The sequence below is a fragment of the Pyxicephalus adspersus genome, chromosome 2 (assembly GCF_032062135.1).
Source record: "Pyxicephalus adspersus chromosome 2, UCB_Pads_2.0, whole genome shotgun sequence".
Lineage (NCBI taxonomy): Eukaryota > Metazoa > Chordata > Amphibia > Anura > Pyxicephalidae > Pyxicephalus > Pyxicephalus adspersus.
Window position 1 is genome coordinate 44509049 of NC_092859.1, and position 7797 is coordinate 44516845.

The following is a 7797-nucleotide window of genomic DNA, read 5'->3' on the forward strand; positions in this document are numbered from 1 at the left end:
ACACTGGGGATGCAGATGCCGGCTAGGCATTGCCAGGTTATACAGATGCCCGGCCGGCATCGGCAAGGAAAAAAGATACTGGACAATGCTAGAGGACGCCAAGGACATTGCTGGAGGATGCCCCAGGAACATAGGAACATGGTAGGGGCTTTATTCTCCCTGGAAATTCCACCATGAGTGTGGCTCGGGGTTACCGCTTTTGGTATGAAAAATCCACCTCAAGCCACACTTGGGAATATCGCCAGGGAGGTTAAGGCAGTCATTCCCAACCAGGGTTTCATGGAATCCTAGAGTTCCTCCAGGGGTTGTTAGGGTTCTTTGAACTGTTGCTGGATGACCTTTCTTCCAGTGGTGCCTGTCTGGTTTTGTGTCCAACCCATCTTGGCAGAGCCAGTGGCATGACACCAATGATCTTTTCAGTGGTCTGTAAGGGCGGAATTATGAACCACCACTTGATTCACTCAGTGACCACCAATGTAAGTGACGATCTTCTCACCAATCCCCAAATACTACTTTTTAAGGGGTTCTGCAAGACCTGATTATTATTTGAAGGGTTTCTCTGGGTTAAAAAGGTGGAGAAACACTATCTTAAGGTATATGGAAACCAGAAGGTTATAGATGTAATACAAACAAAAATGGTGGATAATTTATAATGTCATCTCACAGTTTTAATAGAGAAGCAGTGAATTCATACAGTGAGGAGAGAGAAATTGGTATCAAGTGGGAGTAATATTATAGGATATAGATCGTTCTATGAGTGATGACCTGACCTTGCACTCATTCACTACCATTTGCCAGTATGGATGTTTATTTATGCTCAGATGATTCAAAGGCTGATTAAATAACTAGGCTGATCAGTATGAAACAATAAAAAGGTGTAAAAATTTCAAAGGATTGTATTTATTATACATGGCAGATTACAGGAATGTTTTACATGGTAATATCATAACTAAAGCCAAATGTCCGCTTGCCAATAAACATGGCACGTCAGTGATTGAAGCCCTCCGTAAAATGAACACCATACTTTATGGTTCCTGTTCTCCTCCAGGCCTAGTGTTTGCTATGATAATTCTCTCATCATTCTTTCCTATTTTCTATCCATTTTATAGCAGCTCTGGAGATTGAACAGGTACTAATAATGGCAAGTAATATCTCCTCCAACATAAATAAAACAAATCTCACAGTGCTATGCACCACTAAGACATCAATAAATACACATATGTGTTATATCTCTGTCTAAGGGACAACAAGGGCGTTTTGTAATTTTTAGCTCATTTCACGGTTCACATTTGTCTGTTTAATTTCTGGTTCGTCTGAAGCTTTGAAATGTCCCGTTGTTGCTTTATGTTGTGAGCAGGAGGCTGTTAATGATTTATACAGCAGCTGATTTTGCCCATAGCGGCCTCACATTGCTTTTCAGAAGGATCACATGTTGCACAGTGCACAGGGGTGGCTGTATTTGTGCTTCATCAAAAATTTTGATAAGGTCAGATACAAAACACCCACATGAATATTTTATTATTTCAAGCCAATGACCCAAAAGTTCTTTTTATTGACAAAATCATCCTCGTAACTTTGTCTTGTTTTCACCTCTCAACATTAGGGTAGAGGTGGAAATAATATAATTAGAGGAACAATAAAATTATAAAGTTAAAACCCTACTTTGGGCTTCCAAATTCTATCTTTTGTTCTTTGTGCTCCAATTGACTGTTTTTCATGCTGTTAGGTTTTTTATAATTTAGAACTTTTCTAAAGTCTTCAGGCTGGGCATTTGATGTAACAAAGTAGAAATACATTACTACAGTGAGCTGCAGGTCCAGTTTTACAATGACTGTCCAGCATATTAATGCCAGTGCAAAGCATTATTGGAAATGTGGCCTTAAAGCTTAACCTCAGGCTCTCCTTACAAGTGACCCCCCGCCCCCACACACACACTCTTTTATCGTGGAGGTACACCTAGTTTCTTTGTTATGCTGCACTGCATTGAGTAATTAAAGGTGTGTATTGCAACGCAAAAATAATTTGCGCGAACAGAAAAAAAACCAAAACACAAATATTCTTTTACATGGAGATAAACTAGGACATTTGAAAAAAGACTTGGTATTCTTACATTACCTGAAAATGCATGCCTTCCAAGTAAGACAAGATAGGTGGGTAGTACTTACTGGTATAACAAGAAAATTTTAAGATAATGGAAGAAATTTGGATTCAGCTTCCAATGGCAAATTGTATTGAAATCTTTGGCAACCAAATTTTGGGTTAATTGCAAAGCACCTAAACGTAATATTGTTACCAAATTTGCTGTCTAGGCTTCCATGGGAACCTAAACAAAAAAAAATCTAAAAGAAAGTAATTTTTTGAAGAAAATTAATGTTAATGTATAGGCAAGTTCAGACTGTCATGCTGTCACCTAATGTTGATTACTGTAACATTTGACTTTTCAACTTTAACACTGAAAACAGAAATGTTCAGTTAAAAGATTATTCTCTACTCTGCACAATTTGTGTATAGAATAACCTTTTCAGTTTTGATAAAGAATCCCCTGAACCCTCCATACTAAATCGGTGTTGTAGGGGGTCAACCATGAATAAAGTGCTTACAGAGACTTACTCCAAAGGGTGTTTATCTTTTTTTTTTCATTAGCAGTGTATTAAACACAAAGCAAAGATTTATTGTTGCAGTGGGCCTGTTCACATGATAGCCTACATCCAGACTCTCTTGTTCTCTCTAAACATAGTTACATTGTTAGGTTGAAAAAAGTCCATCAAGTTAAACCGTTGGGGAAGTAAACACATCCCAGATAAAGAATTCTATAGATATAGTTGATGGAGAGATTCTGTGAGGCAATTGGATGTTCCATGGATCAACAGTCTCTTTTGTCTTTACTTTAAATGCCATTGAAGTCCACTTAATGCAGCTTCCTTTGAAAAAGATGCTGTACTACTCCTTAACTCACTGCAGGTGACCACTCTCATGTAGGCTGAGAGTGCTTTCAACAATAGGGCTGGGCACATGGCTACTACCCTGCTTCCCTGAAAATAAGACAGTGTTTTATATTAATTTTTGCTCCAAAAACAATGGACTATGGCTTATTTTCAGGGGATGTCTTATTTTTCATGAACAACAATTGACATTCATTCTTGAACAAAAAATCAACATTTATTCAAATATAGTCAAATCATCACATTCTGGAATATTATCATAACTCTTCAAACCCTGAAACCCATCATGAATTTCTTGTTATATTCAGGAACAAAAATCAACATTTATTCAAATCCAGTCAAGTGATCATCCTCTGGAACATCATCATAACTCTCCAAACCCTGAATTCCATCTTGAATTTCTTGTGACTCCATTTCCTTTAGAATCATTGGCCCCAATTTCTCATGTCTAGCAATAGCCCATTCCTTAAAGGAGCACCTCTTGTCCATGTATTTATATATATTGTAGCTTATTTTCGGTATAGGGATTTATATTTCAAGCATCCTCAAAAATACAGAAAAATAATGCTGGGGCTGATTTTTGGGGTAGGTCTGTCACTGCTGATTTATAAGCCTGTAGCTTTTCAATCATCACCTGCCCATACCCATCCTGTCCATGTCTTCCCACATTGACAGCACTGTTTTTTGTTGCTTTAAAGCAGAACCGTCATAAAAAAAAAAAAAAAAACACACTTGCCTTTCGTCCTATGCCGTCCTGGATTTTTCCTTTGCCCCGGGACAAGGAAGTCCCAGGCGCTTCTTCCGTCTGCTGCCTACATGACCAATCTTGCCCCGCACTGATGCAAGATTGGGTGATGTATCCTGCTGTAAATGAAAAAAAAAAGAGTACTGATCTTACTGTGCATGCGGTAAGATTGTTTTTTCCCATTTTGTGGGCGGATTTTTTCATTGCTGGGAAAAACGCCTTGCCCATGCCGAAGGAAGCAGCCTCCTGGGATACTCTGCTGTAGCAGTAGGGGGGCTACCCCTTTTTTTAATGTATTTAGGAAAAAAACAGACAAACACATCTTTGCTTTATATAAAATGGTTATCTAACTGTCATACAGGAGTCTTAAGTTGTATTTTGTTTTTTATTGCAGATGAGATAAAGGCTAGTCCTTGTTTTACCCCCTGCATAATGCAGCTTATCTTATAATACACCACAGTCTAGGAGGCAACCACCTGTGATCCAGCTATAGCCGCACATTCCTTACAAGAGATATTCTGCAGCAGCAGTCCACAATGGCACAATTATTATTACTGAGATTGACAAAACAGTGTAAGAAGTTTGCCCAACTGCCTGGGAACCTGGTCACTACCAGAGCAAGGTAGCGGCCAGGTTTTTATTTGAGAATGAAACATATTTGAAACTATTTTTTCTTTCAAGCAGCATATTAAAATACAAAAAGCAGACACAGGTACATCATTTTTCATAAAACTTTATTACCAGGTTTTGAATTTTACCTGCAGTAACCCTTCAAGACTTTTTACTCCTCACGTAGGCCAGCCAACAATTATAAATAAAGTTATATATTATAGTATAAAACATTATGTCTTTTTCAATCCTGGAAAAAAATTTAAAAATATTTTTTTAAATTCAGTCTCCAGTTATGCAGTTTATGCAATCCAGGCTCTCCACTGAAGGCCAATAAAGTTCTGAGCCTTCTGGGACATATCAAAATTATTACCCACTGTCATCCATTTACAGCTCATCGATAGTATAAAAATATCTGTCCTCAGCAGACAAGCACAAAAAGACTGTTGTTGACAGATTTTGATGACTGAGAATAACATTTTTAATTAATGTAGGTCAAGATTGTGAAACATTATAAACAATTGTATTAATTAAAATCATTCTACAGTGCTTTAAATGAATAATAGCAATAAATCAAGTTGTCGTTTTATGATTATGACTTTTTTCTGCTTTTCTTGTGTAGTTAAGCTTTTCTTTTAAAACAAGGTTTAAGACAAATGATATGTGAAATGTTTCTGGTTCTGGAAAAATTTGTAATGCAACTGTTCTTTGTAGCCTATTTATGCAAATATTATTCTACAAAATGAGGAATGAGATCTTCAGAATAATGCCAGGTATTTTTGGAAAGCCTGTAAGTAGGGTCATCACTATGTGCCATGGGGGCTCATAACTAAAGCCTTAGGGGCCCCTATCTTTTAAATCTCCAAATCAAAGTCAGTTCATTTAATGGTGGAAAATTCTATGTTCATAACCTGATAGGGGTTTCCAGACCCATGGAGGTCACATATTCTGCAATAGTATTTAACTTTTATTTTGCTAAAGCTCTGCACCTACTCTTTACTCTTCACCATATAATCATAAGGGGTCTCATCTGGCATTAGATCTTATGATGTTTTAAAACAAAACTGCCAGTACAAGCCAAAGAACAAGGTTTAGTATAGAGAGGAGAGCATATTCTATGTGTACTTCAACTGTTCCCTTCACCTGCCTAAGTACCCTTTAAAATTGTTATCTAATTTCCAAAGCTATACTGGTTTATAAATTACAAAGGACTAGTCCAGGGGTGTCAAACTCAAATACACAATGGGCCTAATTTAAAAACAAAATTGGGGGGCGTGTCTGGCCGGCTGCAGGATGGCCGCTTGATCTCTTTGCTCTATACATGTAGGAGTCATTAGCTACTATTTCAGCGTCTTTTATCCTCTTATCTCTGGAATTTATTGTACCTTCTGGTGGCCCTTGCCCTTCGGAGCCGGGAAAGCATGACAAAAAGAAAGAAGACAAAACCAGAGCCGCGGAAACTCACCAGTTTTTTCAAGTGGCAGGACGTGACAGACTCTCAAGATGGCGTGGGATCGAGGCCTCCCTCTCCCTCAGCAACTCCGGATTCTCCTGCTTCTCTGTCCTCAGAGGAAACAGGATCTCCCTGCGTGGAAGGCCTGAATTCATTAGCTGGTGAGTCACCCGGGTCTACTTATAAATTATCTAAGTTCTCTGTCTCCTGTTCGGCACAATGTTGGAGGAATTGTGGCGAGGTTGGCTCACTGTCCCATATTCTGTGGTACTGTAGATCTCTTCGTTCCTACTGGAACAGCATATTTCAGCTGATATATGACATTACTGATCTACAAAAATCACCCACACCCGAATTGGTTATTTTACATCTGAACACAGGGCGTTTCCCGTCTGGTGCTAGAAATATTATTATCCAGATACTTTTAATCTCTAAATTGCTTATCACCAGACTATGGAAAAGCTCACAAATCCCAAGTCATAGAGAGGTGGTGGTTGATCTGAACCTGTGTTGCGCATATGAAAAAACAATTGATATTCTTAATTTCAGCTATAACAAATTTTTGATCAAATGGGACCTTTGGCTAAATCACTCTTCCTGTACTGTGGTTAGGTAATTGATGGACAGTTTATAAAAGATTTTTGTGATTGTGTATGTTTTACTATGTGCTGTTCTTTAGGTATAGGCAGGTTTCCTTGTTGTTGTTATTGCTGTGGTTGTTTTGTTATTACTGTATTGATATTTTTATACTCTTTTTCTTACTGTTTCCTTTTTATTTTTGTATTGTAATTTTCAAAAACTATCAATAAAGAAATATTGAACAATAAAAACAAAATTGCGGGCCAAACTTGAAACTGAAATAGCACGGCTAATACAATTTCCTGCGTCAAGAAAACAGTCCAATGCGGGGCTTAATGTTATGTTCCAGTGGCTGGAACTCCCTCTTCACTGAAATAGCACCGCTACTACAGTTCCCTGCATCTTAGTAAATTGGCCTAGAAGACTTCTACAAGTTAGTACCCTAACCTTTCAATAATTCTAAATTTTTAGCTGAGCAGAGTTTCAATTGGTCAAAAAAACTACAAAATTACTCTTTGAAAAAGAAAATAGCAATGAAAATGTTCCATATGTTAACAACATTTGCTGCACAAAATGAGGACTGTCTTTGTAGGGGTGTACATGTAGGTTTCATGTATGTGGCCCAAAACATAGATGGTTCCTAAAACATACACACAGTATTTTTTGGTTTTATAAAGATAGGCATTTTCAAATCTGTTCAAACTAAGAAATGTAAGAGACATCCAGACCGGCCAAAGACCTCAGTACAGAGGTGTCTACTATACTGGCAAACTCTTAAAATATGTATCCAATGTTAGTGCACAGTTTGGGACAGACAAATCAGGAAAACAGTCATGCCAATAGAGTTGGCAGGTTAAACCAATCCAGTTCAGAATTTATCACAGTCATTACATACACAGCATGTCAAATGGATCACTGGGGAATGGCATGAGACATCATAGACGAGTAAGGTGACACCCAAAGGAAGACACAGGTTGAGAATAGGGACCAGGGGAAGACCTGAAGGAGCCAACTAAGTCTAGAAACACTATTAGATGACCATCCAGATAGTGAACAGCCAAAAGAAATACAGATAGTCCTTGAGTTAAGGACATCCGACATACAGATTACTCATAGATACAAATGGGGCTTCCCTTCTCCCTGGTGTGCAGAACATAGGCTTGATGGGGGGGGGGGGGCAGTTTGCATGACTTGCAGAAGAAATCATTTGCTGTTCTCCAACATCTTGTAACTCTTTAATGACCACAACAAACTCTGCAGTTGTTTCTTTTTGCAAATCAAAGCACAACTTGATCCAGAAGTTAACAAGTTTTTTTTTTTAATAAGTTTTTTTTTTGCTTTGTTTGTGATTAACTGATAGTGAGGAGTAACTGACACCACACTGCCTAATAATATGTTGAGACAAACATTTGTCCTAATTGCATTTATTAAAATATTGTACCTTTTCTAACTTATATACAAATTCATCT